Here is a 15,017-nt window from a genome sequence, read left to right as displayed (position 1 = left end):
CTTTTAGTGAAGAAGAAAAAGTTTGGCTGGCTGCCTGGAAAGCACTTGCTAAAATCTGATCTCTTACTTCAGCAGCCTTAAAACTTGGGAAGTTATTGGCATTTATACAGTTGGAGCTTGCAGGCTTCCAAAGCAATAAAATAATAAGGGGAAAAAAAAAAAAAAGAAGAAGAAGAAAAAAAAAAGCAGCCGAGCTCTGTGCTCTGGTGCTATTAGAACCACACTCTGCTTCGTTCCGTGCTGGTTTTGCAGGGTTCTGTGGGCTGGGAGGCTGGGATTCCCTGGGGATGGGCACTGGGGGGTGTCCCGGGCTGTGGGTCTCGCCGGGTGTCACACCACGGTTAGTGGGTGGGAGCCAAAACATGAGATTAGTCATCCTCAAGGGCCTTCGAGTGAGTGTTTACAGTGTTAATGGTAGATGAAAAGATGTGAACGCTGTAAGTTTTTATTGCCCGTTTTGTTGCACTTTCTTTCTGGGTTTATTCACGGGATTACGTGTTTTGAGCCTGAATGGGAGCAAGGGATTATAGGATTTCTTTTATGATGATCAGTTTGGGTAGGAGTTAGCCTTTGGTGAACCAGGGCAAATCAATGCATCCGGGAAGTTCAGTATTTATTTAGGCTAAAGGAAATTGTTTAGTTTTGCTTAAAGGGCTCTGTGTTGTATTGGGGAGATTTGAAAGTGCCTGAAATGGATTAAGTTCTGAGGACACCTCTTGGCCTCCCGTGCAAGCCATGATCTGCAGGTCATCCCAAGTGTTAGGCTGAGAACCAGTCTCCTCTGCTGCTGACTTATTCTGAGCTCTGTGTGCAAAGGTAGAACTCCCTCCAGCCTGCTTTGGGGCTGGAGGTGCTTTGGGGCAAAATACTGCAGCTCAGGTACTTTGTATCTTACATTAGTTCCTCGTGTACCAAGGCTGGGCAAGGTGCCTGCAGTCAGGTGTGTGGCAGCTCAGCTGATGGCTAAGAGCTTTCTCGAGCCCCCCATCCACAGCCACCCGTGGGTGACCCTGCTGGGTACAGCATCACCTGTGGGTGGGTTGTGGCAGCACTGAGGGGTGTTCCCTGGCCTGGACTGTGGCATGTTGAAGGAACATGAGTTTTCAGGAGGAGGATTTAGACTCCTGATGAGTCAGAATCCTCCAGGTTCCAGTGAGGGACACCAGGGAGTAGTGTGTGTGTGGGGTCAGAGGGGAGCACTGCTGGGGCACAAGGGGTGGGTGCTGGCAGCTGCCAGCTGGCACAGCCATGAGAGCAGCCCTGAACCTTGCAGGGCTGCAAGGGGGACAGCTCATCCTCTGGTCCCCTCTCCCACGGCAGCAAGGTCCCCCTCTTGTTTCCTTCTCTTGAATTTTGGGAAGTTCCCCAGTGGATTCCCAAAGGCAGCAGGGACACTGGATATCCTTGGGGACACTGGGGATATTAATCTCTTTATGTAGCGTGTGTTCTTAGGGGATGCCCTTTCACCACTGATCACTAAACTCTCCCTATCCTTAGCATCCTTCAGTTTAATTCTCCCACTGCCTTTTCACACTTCCAGGAGCAATCTGTCCTCCATGTGCTGGAGCAGTTTCAGGTTTGGCTTTGGAGTCAGTCACTGCTCCTCATGTGGGTGAGAAATCCCAGGAGCACCTTGCATGGATGGAGGGGATCTCCCTTGCTATGATGGCTCTGGCAGTCCTGGTGAGCCCTTAGGACGTGGAGGTCGAGGACACGGAACCTCAGGAGCTCAGAGATCCTCCTTTGCCAGGGCAGGTGGGGGCTGGAGGCAGCTTGGGTGTAAGCTGAGCAGTGGGATGCAAGGTTTTGGGTGCTGCCCTAGTTTGCAAGAGCTTCAGCTCTTCTGCCCCTGGACCACCCCCAGTGCACGGTCAGCTGGAGCAGGGCTGATGGGCGTGGGCTGCCCCAGAAGCTCCTGCTGCCCTGGTCTCTTCCCTGTCCTGATAAACCTTGGCGTGTTCTTCTACACGAAGTGCATCTGTCTTAGATTAAGTAGAGGTCTCCGATAGGGCCAAATCCTTTGCTTTTATGGCTCTTGTAGGTTAAGATCCAGCTTTGGAATCTGATCCAGAAGCAAACAGGAGGTCAGAGGAGCGCATTAGGCAGCACTGGGCTATTTTCACATCTGCTGGTGTTGTGTAAGAGGCAGGCAGCCACGCACCATGCCAACAGCAACTTGTGTTTCTCCTAAGCTCCTGTGCAGCGACAGACAGTTATTGTTTGGGGCTTTGTAAAGTGAGACACAGAGAAGTGTTGCTTCCACACGTTGGGTGAGCCAGACCCTGCGGTCTGGCGGAGCCATGCGCAGCACATGTCAGAGGCGTGAGCCTGCCGAGCAGCTCCCTCCCCTCTCCCTGCCTGCTCCTCCACAGCCATCCTTCCTGGGGACAGGCAGATGCTAGTGTCACCAAAGGGTGCCAGGGACACTGTTCTGGACAAGCCTTGTTACAAGGCCCTCGTCACAGCCTTGGCACGGGGCATCTGGCTGCCTCTCCTGTGGGTGTGATGCGGTGCTGGGGACAAGGGTCCCTGCTCACCCTGCCCTTGCCTTCCTGGCAGCAGCACTGGTGGTCACACATGGAAGCAGGATCCTGGTCCCCGTGGCCCCAGCAGGGTTATGCTCATGTCTACCCTCTCTGTGGATGGGCACCCACCTGCTCTCACCTTCCCTGAGTGGCACAAGCACCTGTCTTGAGATGGCAGCCAAGGCTGCGTGTGCTGCTAGGGATGCAGGCTCTGGGATTGGAAGTCTGTGGGATAGGGCAGTTGCCACTCCAACGTGGTGTGCTGCCCAGCTCCTCATGGCAAGGTCCTGTGTCCTGAGACTCAGCGGGGACCCAGCACCCTGTGGCTCCTGGGATGGGAGATCCTGCACTCGCCACCTCTGCTCAAGCCTGGACCAGCATCGCCGAGACCTCAACGCAGCTTCCTTGTGCCAGCACCTGCCTCCTCCTCTGCAAGGGTCTCTGAACCCCCTCAACCGAAGGCTTGTCCACGAAAGCATCTGAAGTCAGGGCTGCTTTCCAGCCACGCTGCAGTACCTGCCCCAGCTCACCCACCAGTGCCTCTGCGGGGCTGCTGAGGTGCAGGCTGTAGCAGGGACGGTGTGAAGGACAGAGCAGAAGTGGCCTGAGAAAGGCTGGGAAGCTTTCCGTCGGTTTTTCTGGTCACAGCCAACTCTGCATTATTAGGCACTGAGGAGACAAGAGAAACGGCACCAGCAAACCCTGATTTGATTAGTGGAGAGGAGCTCAGTGATGTTGCTGGAGTTGATGTGATGGTCCATGGCTGTGGGTCTGTGCTGCTGCTGGACTCGTGCTGGAGGATGCAGTGCCTGCTTGTGTGACTCACCTGGTATGCAGCCCACAGAGGCAGGATTTTGATTGCCTATTTAATAGTTTGTTCCTGCTTAAACCACCTGGCTCTCCAGGACACAGCTGTGCTGCTTGCCAGGAGGGATTTTTGTTCTCCCCCTGCTGACTCTTTCCACCAGCCTATGAAGTCTTGTGTCCCGAAGCTGCCCCTCACACCCTGCTTCTGCCCCCTGCTCTTTGGAGAGCCCAAGATTGTGGAGGAAGAGGAGACACCTTGGAGCAGTGGTCCAGGTTGGAGCAAGGAAGCAGGGCCCTGCTGAGTGGCAGCAGCCTCCTGTGGGCTCTGATTCTCCCATGGGAGAAGCAAGATGAAATGAGCATGGCTCGAGTGCAGGTGGGGGCTCCTGCACAGGTTGGGGTCCAGAGCCTGTGCCCCCACTGGAAGCTGCCTGCCCTGGGCACACACTGCTTTTGCTTCCCATTGCCCCCAGCCCCAGTGTGCTGGGGCAGGTCCTCTGCCTGCAGACCCTTCAGAGACGTGTTTAGCAGGAAGATTTGGAAGGACAGAGCTGGTTCCCAGATTCCCATCCCAGCAAGGCAGAAACAAACGTGGACTCCTTGGTGTTTCCAGGTGTGTTGTGGCAATGGGCAGCAATGCAGGGTTGCTGATGGGACACTGCAATCCCTGCCCTGCTGGGATTGCAGTTTGCACTTTCAGAACTCTAGAGATGTGCAGGTTGCTTCAGAGAAATGGGGAAGGACTTGGTCATTGTTGAGGAGAGCTTGTAGGAGGGCACAGTGGGTGTGGGGCTCAGGTTTCCTCTCTCTGAGACAGCTGGATGCAACCTGGTTGTTATTTAATATTTTGCCTTCCTTATCACACTGGGCAGAGACAGAACTGGCTGGAGGTGAGGGCAGCTGGGTGTGGAGCAGTGCTGGGTTTTGCAGGAGGGATGCCTGCTTGACCCCCACTTGTTTTCTGCTGGTAGAGCAGCTTGGTCATCGTGTCCAGAAAAGAAGAGCAGAACAGGCCAAGGGTGACGCTTCCCAAGCCCTGCGGGTGTGTTTGGGATGTGCTTGCAGAGCTGGTGGGGGGCCCTGTGGTGAGGATGAGGCAGGGGGGCCTCTGAGGGCTTCCCAGGGCTCAGGTAGGATGAACAGCATCCAGGGACTCAGGTGGCCACTCAGAAGAGTTGATTTTGCTGAAAGCTGAGAGTGCTGGGGGAGCAGAGATCTGGGCTGTGGGAGGCTGAGCTGCAGGGAAAGGCTCCCTTGGGGCTGAGAAATCATTTCTTTGGATCTATAAAGCTACTTCCTGGATCCTTGGGAGTGTTTTTATGGGTCTCTTCCTTAGGAGCTGGGAAAACCCCTGTCACACTCTCTCCTCTCCTCCCTTCTCCCTCGCTGAGCAGTAGCTGGTTTGGGTTTGATTTTTCCCAGGTATGACTTCAGATACCAGTTGTGAGAAGAGCAGGTGAAACATGTGCTCAGGGAAGGGAGGGATATACAAAAGGAAAAAACAAAACAGCCAACAAAAAGGAATGGCTGCTGTTAGTGCCTGGGCAGGGGGCCGTGAGGGTGGATGGATACCTGCTGCCAGGGCTCTCTGCAAGCTGCTGGTGTCCTGGGCAGGCTGGGGTAGGTGACACCCCCAGTGCTGGGGGGGTGGGAGCACCAGACACAGGGAGGCACCTCCAGAATCCCTGCATGTGAGCCCTGTGCACAGCCCCAGCAGGGCTGCAGGCAGCAGCCCCCGAGGTGCTGCAGAGAGAGATGCTCTGCTGCAGAGCCTGCCCTTCCACTGCTCTGCTGCCCAGACCAGGGGGGGCTTCCACGTGGGGATCTGTGGCCCCAACAGGTCCAAGCCTTATTTTTTCTCTTCCCTTCCCTGGGTTTTTGTGTCTTGATCACCCGCTGGGCTGTACCAGCAGGTACAACCAGAAATTATGCAGAGCTTTGCATTAATGCTGCATACCTGGTATGTTGCTTCTGTGTCCTGGTACCTCTCCAGATGTCCATGGAGGATTAGGCATCCAGCAAAGCAGCTGGAGGGAAAGTAAGAAAAAAAAACCCAACACAAAACCCAACCAAACAGAAAAGACTGTCTGGCTCTGCAGAAGTGTTTTCCTATTGGCATTCAGCAGCCTCCACATAGCATGAAGAGAAAGAAAGGGGAACAGAGAGAGGAAGGAGGAGGCTTAGCCAGTCATGGTCTGCCTGTTTCCCTTTGTGTGAGCCCCTGGCCACGCCGGGGGCTGCACTGGGTGGGGGCTGAGGTGCCAATCTTCCCCTCACCAGGGGCAGGCTGCGGGGCTGCTGCCCCAGCACCAGGCTCACCAGCTTCCTTTGACACAGGGATGGGCTCCCCAGGCAGCACTTGGACACCTCCCTGCCTGTTTTGCCCACCCAGGCAGTTGGATCTCAGGCTAAACCACGGGGCAGTGCTTTCCACAAAGTGCCAGCACCCTCCCCCTGGCACAGCACCCTGCCCTCTGCCAGCCTCCCCTCACACCCTGCACATGTTAGATTTTTTCATTAGGGTATCTGCTTTATTCTGCTGCAGCCAGGGGAAAAGGGGGCTGTGCTGCTGAGAAATGCAAAATGCTTTTGAGGGACTGACCTTAAAGTGCCCTAACAGGGTCTAGCATCCTCCTGCACATGCCTCCTGTCCTGCTTCATGGCCACAGCTGAGTGTGTGCCTGTTGAGTCTGCTGGCAATGCCAGCTGAGCTGAGCCTGGCTTTGGAGGCAAGCTGGAGGAGAGGGGGGAGATCAGATGGGTAATGGAAGCCCCTGCCTTGGGGCACAGCTTGGGGCACAGGGGAAGAGCCCCTGCTCCCCACTGTAAGGCTATGGAGCTTGCCCCATGCTGGGATGGGAGGTGAGGCAGTGCTTCCCTGAGGGCACTGGGGCAGACTGGGGGGCCAAGGCTTGTCCCAGGGAGAGCCCTGGGCAGTGGTTGGGCTGAGGGGTCAGATCCTGCCACCAAGGGGAAGCAGCATGGTGAGGGGCTGGGTGTGCCCTGTCAGTCCTCTCAGTGTGTTATAATCCAAATCACACTGAGATTGATGAACAGTAAATCCTGGGGAAGGTCCCAGAGACCTGGGTACTGCATGGATGCAAACACCAGAATGCAGCAATTAATTAATACTGGATTCCTCTTCCTACAAGGTATTTCCAGCACTCCTCATTCCTCTCAGTGCCTTTTTTACCTCCTGCTGCATATTTCAAATCCTTGTCTTTCCTGCTAAAATACTATCTTTGGCATCGTTTTTAAGGACAGCTTGTTAAAAAGCTGTTGTATCTTTTGGAATACCCTGAGCTATATTCTGCAGCAATCCAGAATTAACAGAAACACACAGGGAGCTGTGGCAAGCCTGGGAAATAACCAGGCTTGCAGTGACCTCCTGGGTGACTGTGAACGTGGCTGGTGGGATATTAAACCCTGGGAATATCAATTAGAGAATGGGATGAAGAAGAATGCTGGGAAAAGGGCATTTTGTTGCGTGTCTGTTGTTGATCCATTTGAAGAGCAGGATGCTCTGGGACACTGGCACAGGTGGGACTGGGGTCACCTCCTCCCCGCCCTGGGCAACCTGGTCTCCATGCTGCTCCTCAGAATTGTCAGATACCAGCCTGAACTGACACTAATATTTATTTTCCTCAAGCTGGATTCAAACCTTAGGCAGAATTTGCCTCACTTACATGCATGTACAAACTATCAGTGCATGGGACCAGGACTTTCCTTCCAGCCATGATTTCCAACTCTAAAATGAAAGCTGATTTTTCACCCCCTCAAGCTGCCAGGCTGTGAGGTTACAATCCTGCATGAGTAGCACCAGTCCCTCAGTGTGGGGCTGTGCTGTGAGGCTGCATGGTGCAGCCTGCTATTGATTATCTGTAAAATAAATTATGATGTATGTAGTGCAGGTTTCTGACCCCCTGGGCACGACCTTGCGGTGATTGGGGAGACTTCCCACCAGCTGAGATCAGAATAGCAAACAGCCCCCCAGCAATCAATAGAAAAACCAGCAGGTCTGATTGTTGGGGCCTTTTCCAGCAATAATGTTGGATGCTGTGCACACGTGGCAGTTTTGTCCCAGGGAATGGGCAGTTCTTCCAACTTGGCTTAAGAGTAGGTGGGAAACTGGGTGGTGGGTGTTCTGCTGGGTGGCACCACGTGCCAGCCTGGCCACAGGGCACTGAGGGCTGGGGAACCTGGAGGGGCATGTTTCCATGTCAGGGCTCTCAGTGAGCAGCAAGGCTGGAATGTGCTGGGTGGGAAGGGAGGAGTGAGGGCAGCTCTGGCCAGTCCCAGTGCACTCCACAGAGCAGGTACCTGCTGCTGTTTTGTGTTCCTTATGTGAGTTCAAACTGGTTTTGTCACAGGCTGGTTTGGGTTGGAAGGGACTTTATAGATCATCTAGTTCCTCTGCCATGGGCAGGGACACCTCCCATGAGATCAGGTTGCTCCATCCAACCTGCCCTTCAACACTGCCAAGGATCGGGCAGCCACAGCTTCCCTGGGCAACCTGGGCCAGGGTCTCACCACCCTCACAGCAAAGAATTTCCTCCTAATGTCTCACCTAAATCTCCCCTCTTTCAGTTTAAAACCATTCCCCTTGTCCCATCACTCCTGGCCCTTACACAAAGTCCCTCCCCAGCTTTCCTGGAGCCCCTTCAGGCACTGGAAGGTGCTCTAAGGTCTCCCTGGAGCCTTCTCCTCTCAAGGCTGAAGACCCCAGCTGGAGCAGCAGAGGCATCCTCTGGTCTTGCTCCAACAGCTCTATGTCCTTCCTGTGTTGAGGGCTCCAGGTTATCTCAGCCCCTAGGAGAGAACTCTTCTGACCTCCAAGCCAGACTGAATTGTTGCAAAATGGTTGGCTCATTTGCAGGGGTGCATTTTGAGAGGTGCAGCTGCCTGCAGATGTGGTGATTGAGGTGCCTGCTCCAGCACTTTGCTGAGGTTGCCTCCTTACCTGCCTAGGTGCAGCTGTCCCCCCACCAAAGCCTTAGCAAGGTGGGGGACAGGGCAGGGCTGTCCCCAAGGCACCCTGAGCACCTTGTCCTTGCTCCTGTCCCTGCAAGTGGGAGCATCTTGGTGGTGCCCCTGGCACATGGGTCAGCTGGGCTGCCTGGGCTGCCTGTGCTGGTCTTGAGAGGGATCCCCAAATAAGTGGGGATAGTCTGGGAGTGAGGCAGAGGGCTGGCTGTGGTGCTGCTGGGGTGGGAAGGGCAGGCAACAGGAATTCAATTGCTCTTTCAGTTTAGCAAAGAGGAAGGTTGAATTTGTTTGCTCAGCTTTCCTTTCTTTATGGGAGCCTGGATTCCCCAGTGTGCACCATCACCTTGCAGGCCAAGAAGCTCAGCAACACCAGGTCAAGTCATGGGGTTCCACTGCTAAAGAAAATCTGTTCTGACCCTGCCATGGGGCCAGCAAGGCTGAGTTCCCAGAGCTGCTCTTGTCAGCCAAGTGGTGGGCCCAGGGAGGTGGGGAGCTATAGGCATTCCCAGACCAAACGGGAGCTGTAGGCATTCCCAGACCAAATGGGGATGGGTTGCTACTGTTCCATGGACACTGTTTGTGTGCAGGGGGCCCTCAGGGCTCCAGCTGCTCCTGCAGGTCCCTTGGCAGGAGGATGCTTAGAGAGCAGAGGGAGAGGGACACCTGCACCCAGGCATCCTGGTGCTGGAGGCATCCAGGTGAACTTGTGGTTCAAAGAAAGGGCTGGGAGAGCATCTTCATATCATAAGGTCTCCTTTCCATGTTTGCCCAGTGCTGGCCTGGATATCCCCCCAGCAGGCTTGTTTCCCACTGCTGGTGGCTGCTGATGGATGCAGCCACATGTGCTGGGCTCTCCTGGTACCCCAGGCTGCACAGTGACACAGCAGCCCAAAACTAAGGTGCCTTAGTCATTGTAATGCCTCTTTTTCCTTTTTTCCTCATTTAAAGTGTTTCAGAAAGGATTTATTTTCCAAAACTGTTGAGAATTGTTCTTTGAAAATGGGAAATTGCATCTAAATCAATGAAAACCAAACAAAACTTCTCCCTAACTCAGCCAAGCATAAAGAGAAGAGATCCTATTTGTCCAGCACCTGCAACGTGAAGGTCTCCAGGCAGGAGCACAGCTAGTAGAGATCAGTACAAACCTTCTATTAGAAAACAAACCACTGTTTTTCATTTCTGGCCCTGGGCTCACATGTTTGTTATATCTGATCCTGCAGGCAGATTGGCAGTTTGGTTTGGATTCAATTCAACACATGGTTTATGCCATCCTTTTGATAAGGCTCGATATTAATCTGATTCTTTTATTTTCTGGGTGATCTTTAGCACTTGAGGAGCAGAATTGTCTGTTTCTAGGAATATCTTTGCAGTGAAACCATTAGGGAATTTATTTCTGGAGAGAAAATGAGCTAACCAAGTAAAAAAATCTCTCAAGATCTTAAGTACAGCTGAAATCCATGAACTGCAGGCAGTAAGCTTGGCATGACCTGGGCAGGCTTTGAGCTGTGTTATTAACTGATATAAAGAGTGTTTTCTTTAAAGATCTTTGGAAAAGCAGCAGAGGAGGAGGCTGGCACATGCAGAGGGACCAGAGCAGGTTCCTGTGCTTTTGCTGATAGCATCAGCTCACAGTTCTGGTTAGCTGGGAATGAAGAGTGTCATTGTTGGCACCTGGAAGTGCTTGTGAGCTTGGGTTTCTTCATGGGAATAACGGGCATTGCCACTGTTTGCTGGTGCCCTGGACAACGTCCTGGGGTCTGTCCCAAAGGCAGACTTCAGGTACCTGATGTACAGGTACTTATTCATTTGAATGGTATAGATTTATTCCATTTATTGATGAGCTTCACTATCCAAAGCTGCTGCCTTTTGCCATTGCTTTGTTCCCTAGAATAAAAGTAGGGGGAAAAAAGGTAGGAGGTTTGGGAATGGGGAGGACTGAAGGGGAAAAGAAAAGAGGGAAAGGAAGAACTGGTTGTTACCTTTGAGCTCTACGGCTCAGCAGTTTTGTGCCTGGAAAGCTGGCAAAGCTTTGTGTCCATCCTCTCTGGAGGATGCAGAGATCTGTTGTGGCTAATGTTGGGGCCATCTTTACCTCTGATGCAAGCATGGCCACCTGCAAACATGGTTGTTTTAGCAGGGGTGAGGTTGGTGTCTTTGTCGTTGGTGCTTGAAGGTAACCAGTGCTGGCAGGACCTTCCTGTTGGTGGGAAGGTGCTGGAACCAGGCAAGGGAAAAGCTCTGGCTGGACGGTGGTGCTGAAGGCAACTCAGATCCTTATCCCAACTATATATTAACTTCAAAAACTGGAATTAATGGGGCTGGAGATGAACACTGCCTGGCTGTGTCTGCATCTGAAGCTGCCTCCAGCAATGAGTTGCACTCAGCAAGGTTCCTAGGTGAGCAGCTCCAAGTGATGGAGCTCCTGAGGCACGTGTCCTGGGGTGAAGTCCTTGATGGTGCCAGTTCCTGGTAACCATCCCTGCTGGAGGAGCCACAGATCTCCAGCCCCAAGCAGAAGAGGTGTGTTTGCACCATTAGCGTGGCCCCTTCCTTCCCTGGGAGCAGAATGGTTTATTGATTTCTTTGGCCCACTCACCACGTGTCCTGGGGTGAAGTCCTTGATGGTGCCAGCTCCTGGTGCCCATCCCTGCTGGAGGAGCCACAGATCTCCAGCCCCAAGCAGAAGAGGTGTGTTTGCACCATTAGCGTGGCCCCTTCCTTCCCTGGGAGCAGAATGGTTTATTGATTTCTTTGGCCCACTCACCCCCACCTATTCAGCAATAATGACCCTTCCACCCCAACCCTAAATCATCCTGGCCTGCCTCACCCATAAGCCCTCTAATCTTTTGGGGTTGTTGTTGGTATTTATGCTGGTGGAGGTTTATGATCTGTCGGCCCTGGCTGCTGAAATGCTTTATTTATCCATATGCTGGGCCACACAGGGAGCGTCCTTATTCTGGTATCATGTTCAGGATGCTGTAGTTAAGGTTTGTGTCAGCACTTCCATGCACAAACCTTGTTATTCAGGGGTTTTGCAACTCTGTGGAAAAGAAAACCAGTGACCTGGCACGGCGAGGGGAGGCTGGGAGGCACACATGAAAGCCCAACAAGCCACTGCCCATTTAGGGATTATTAGATGGGCAACCTTTTTCCTTGAGGAAAACAGCCAAAAACATCCTCCTCCTCTGGGTTGATTTTGTAACGAGAAAACCCTCTTGTGTGCTTGGCTTGGTGTCGGGTGGGGAAAACACAGGGAGGTGGAACACGGGCTGGAATTGTCTCTGGATACCTAAAAAATAAACATCCGGCTGTTGTGGAACAAAAGTGCCTTCTGCTCTGGGCAAATCCTGTGCTGGGGAGGGTGGAAGGTTTGGGGATGGCAGTGGGTGCTCCAGGCCACCTCACTTTGCCCAGCCCCACAGCTGGCTGGCTCGGCACCACAGCCCTCCCAACAGTAGGTGATGGGGAGTATAAATGTGATTTATTGCCCTGTTAGCGCAGGAGCTTGTGGGCTTATAAATTACTTGGAGATTTCTTGATAATAGAGGGAGTGTGGTAGAAGCAGGAGAGATAATAGGGCTGGGGAATGTGTTTCAAAGAACTTTTTTTTGGGGGAAGGAAAAGTTTGGTGCCTGCTGGCAGGTGGTGGCTGCCTGTGGTGGAGGAAAAGCCTTCACAGACCAACCCAGACGGGTTGTTTTTTTTCCTGGCCCCTCCTAAGTGGCTGGTGGATTTTGTGGGTGCTCTGTGGAGCAGCCTGGAGCAGGGCTGGGAAGTCAGAGGGAAAATACTTGTGGAGCTCATTAGTCCAGGGCAGCAGGTTGGGGTTTGCACAGTATGTAACTCGTTCGAGCAGAACTGATCAGCCACGTGTGTCCCCAGGCAGGAGCAGGAGGTGACAAGGTACCCTCTGCTGTCCTCAGAAAGAGGACACTGTGGCAGCAGGGATTTTATAAAGGGAAAGCAGGAGCCCCAAATAGATGGTCAAGCCTTTCGTTGGCAGCAGCTGAGCCAACATGACTGACAGCCTGAAGGTGCTGCTCCAAAGTCATATTTTCTCATCTCCAGGGCGGTGCTGGCAGGTCTTGCAGCGTCACCACGTGTGGCTCAGGGGGCTCTACCACTGTGCCTGGCAGCATGCTGAAAGCAGCAGCAGGCTGCAGGAGCATCATTTTGGGGAGGGCATTAATGAATTGGGAGGTTCAGGAACTCCTCTCCTCAGACATGCCTTGGGGCTGGGCCCAGGGGATGCCCAGGGACAGCACTTCCCTCTCACTCGGTCCTGGCTTTTGCTTCACCCCCTTGGGCAGGGCATGGGGGAAAGGCTGGCAGCTTCTCTGCAGGCCTGATGAGGAGCAGTTTGGGTGCTGACACTGAAACGGGGCTGGTTGCCACCTCTTCTGTTCTCCCTTGAAGCTTTTGGAGCTGGCCACAGGTCTTGTTCCCTGAACAAAAACTCCTAAGCCATGTTTTAACATGGTTTTGTTGTGAAGTTGTGCTTTGCTGATGGCTCCTAGAAGCTCTGCACCATTTTACTGTGTGGCATCTCAGACCCTGGCTTCAGGTAGGACCCTGGCTTCATTATAGGAAACAGGAAAGATTGTTGTTAATTATTACTTCAGTTGAGTTTTGCTAAATGGAAGTGGGTCTTTCCAGGTAAGTTGACTTGAAGTGATGTATTTAAGGCAAGTAGCACAAGCTCAAATGTCCACCTCCTATGTCAGCAGGGCTTCCTGGCCATGTTTTTGGGGTTCAGAGGACATCCAGAGAGCTCCATCCTGCCTTGCAGCTCATGAAATCATTTTTGCAAGGCAAGAAAAGCATGAAGCAAGATCAAAAGAAAATATCACCATTGTAGAGGTGAAGAAAATTTTGCATCTTATGTTTCAGTGAATTTCTGGTCAAAACCATCTCTGGAAAGCCCAGTTCCAGGAATATCTTGCAAGGCTTGTAAATAAAGATGTTTCTCATGTACTTGGGAAGAGAACTATGCAGGAATGGCTCCAGTATTGCAGGTGCTTGGTCATGGTAACTTGTGGAGAGGAAAAGGAAACTCAGCAACATGTGGGCAAAGTGTGCAACTGCAATGGGGGAAAGCTGTTAGAAGGACAAGGGGGTGCTCCTCTCCAGGGTTGTGATTTCACACATTGCCATTTATTTTTAGGTAGTTTGCTGACCTGCTCCATTTTTCACCCTGACTGCTCTTCCTCAACACTGTTACCTTGCCTCTGTTAAGCCCCAGTGGGTCCAGAGAGCTTCAGTGGTTGGTTCCTGGGAGCTGGTCTCCTGCCTGATTGTGCTGTGCTGTTGTCCCAGTCCCCACTCTCTCCTGTTCAGGAGCCTCCAAGGTCATTTCCTAACCTTCCCTGTGGCACAGCAGCCATGCTCAGCAATGCCAGCCCTGCTGTCACAGGATTTGTTTCACTGGTTGGGACACAGAGCCCAGCAAGGCTGTCCCCCAGGCTGGATATTCCTATCAGCTGCTGCAGGTAGGCTTTGAGAGGGAGAGCAGCCCAGAGACACAGGATTTTCCCCCTCAAATAACTAATATTAGCAGGCTGGTGTTCAGGAGATACAGAACCATTGAGGCTGCTGCATGGTGACCAGTTTCCAGTGATGTTTTGGTAGTTTCCTTAACGTGGATTTGATATTTGAACCTCCAAAGGTCTCCCTTCCCTCCCCCCTTGGAGACGGGAGCGCAGCAGATGCTGAGCTGAGTGATGGAGAAGACACACTGGGGATGCAGGAGGGGAGGGTGCAGGCTGGGGGAGGGATCTGGGGTCTCAAACACCTCATGTCAGCCCATCCTAAAAGCAGGCATGGAAGCACTGGGGGCAGGCTAGTGGGAATGAGCAGGAGGCAGGAGGTATCAGCAGCACAAACCTTCCTAGCAGAAGGACTCCTGCCATTTCAGGAAATCCCCTGACTGGCCTCCAGTTATTGTTAGATGGATTAACCTCCCTGTCCTTGGTGACAACAGTTTTCTGATTTCCCAGCAGCGTGGAGAGGCTGCCAACTGATGGGGTGAGTGAGCAGTGACACCTGAGCAGGTCCCTTTCCTTCCCACCGAGGGTCACGAGGTGCTACCTGGCTGGAATAAGCAGGAGAGGGACCAGTTGGAGCTCAGTGAAAGGTTTCCAGAGAGGAAACTCGATAGAGAACAAGTGACAGGGGATCATTTGATCAGGTTTCCAGGCATCTCTGCTGAATCAGCTGTGTGCTTCTGCAGGAGCCACCTTTCCTGTGACACCAGGGCTTGGCAGCTCCTGTCCAGGCAGACCCTTGTCAGCCACACCTGCCTTTTTTCTTTGCAAACGCAGTGGGAAAAGGTGTTTTGGGAATCCTGCCCTGAGCTGGTGTGCACTGCTCGGCAGTTGCCATGTTTTACCCTAGAGGGAGTTGCTTTTCTGCAGTGGGAGCAGGGATCTGTGTTCCTTGGACAATGTCAGGGGACCGGGATGAAAGGAGCTCCCGGCGGGTCACTGCTGTGGTGCTGCCCCTGCAGATGGCTGCACCTTTGGTGAGGAGATGGGGCTCTGGTGATCTTCTGTCTCCTGACAGTGGTGTTCTGCCGAGTATCACTAAGGTTTCCCACGTCTTGTCCTTTTGCTCCTATTTTTTGTGGACGTCCCAGCTGGGCTGGTATGGAGCAGAGGAGCCAGAGGTGTCACCTTGGACCTGATGGGCCTGTGCTTTAAA

At 52.9% G+C, this 15,017-nt stretch overlaps 1 protein-coding gene across 1 annotated transcript in view; it reads left to right on the top strand.

Annotated features, from left to right (window-relative positions):
• The window catches only part of FGF18 (fibroblast growth factor 18), a 72,782-nt gene that overhangs the window by 1,884 nt on the left and 55,881 nt on the right, over nt 1-15,017 (top strand). The gene's annotated exons all lie outside the window — the stretch shown is intronic.

Source organism: Chaetura pelagica, unplaced genomic scaffold (genome assembly GCF_000747805.2).
Source record: "Chaetura pelagica isolate M959 unplaced genomic scaffold, ChaPel_1.0 scaffold581, whole genome shotgun sequence".
Taxonomy (NCBI): Eukaryota; Metazoa; Chordata; class Aves; order Apodiformes; family Apodidae; genus Chaetura; species Chaetura pelagica.
Note: the sequence above shows the minus strand (reverse complement) of the source record. Positions and strands in the feature narration are given on the sequence as shown.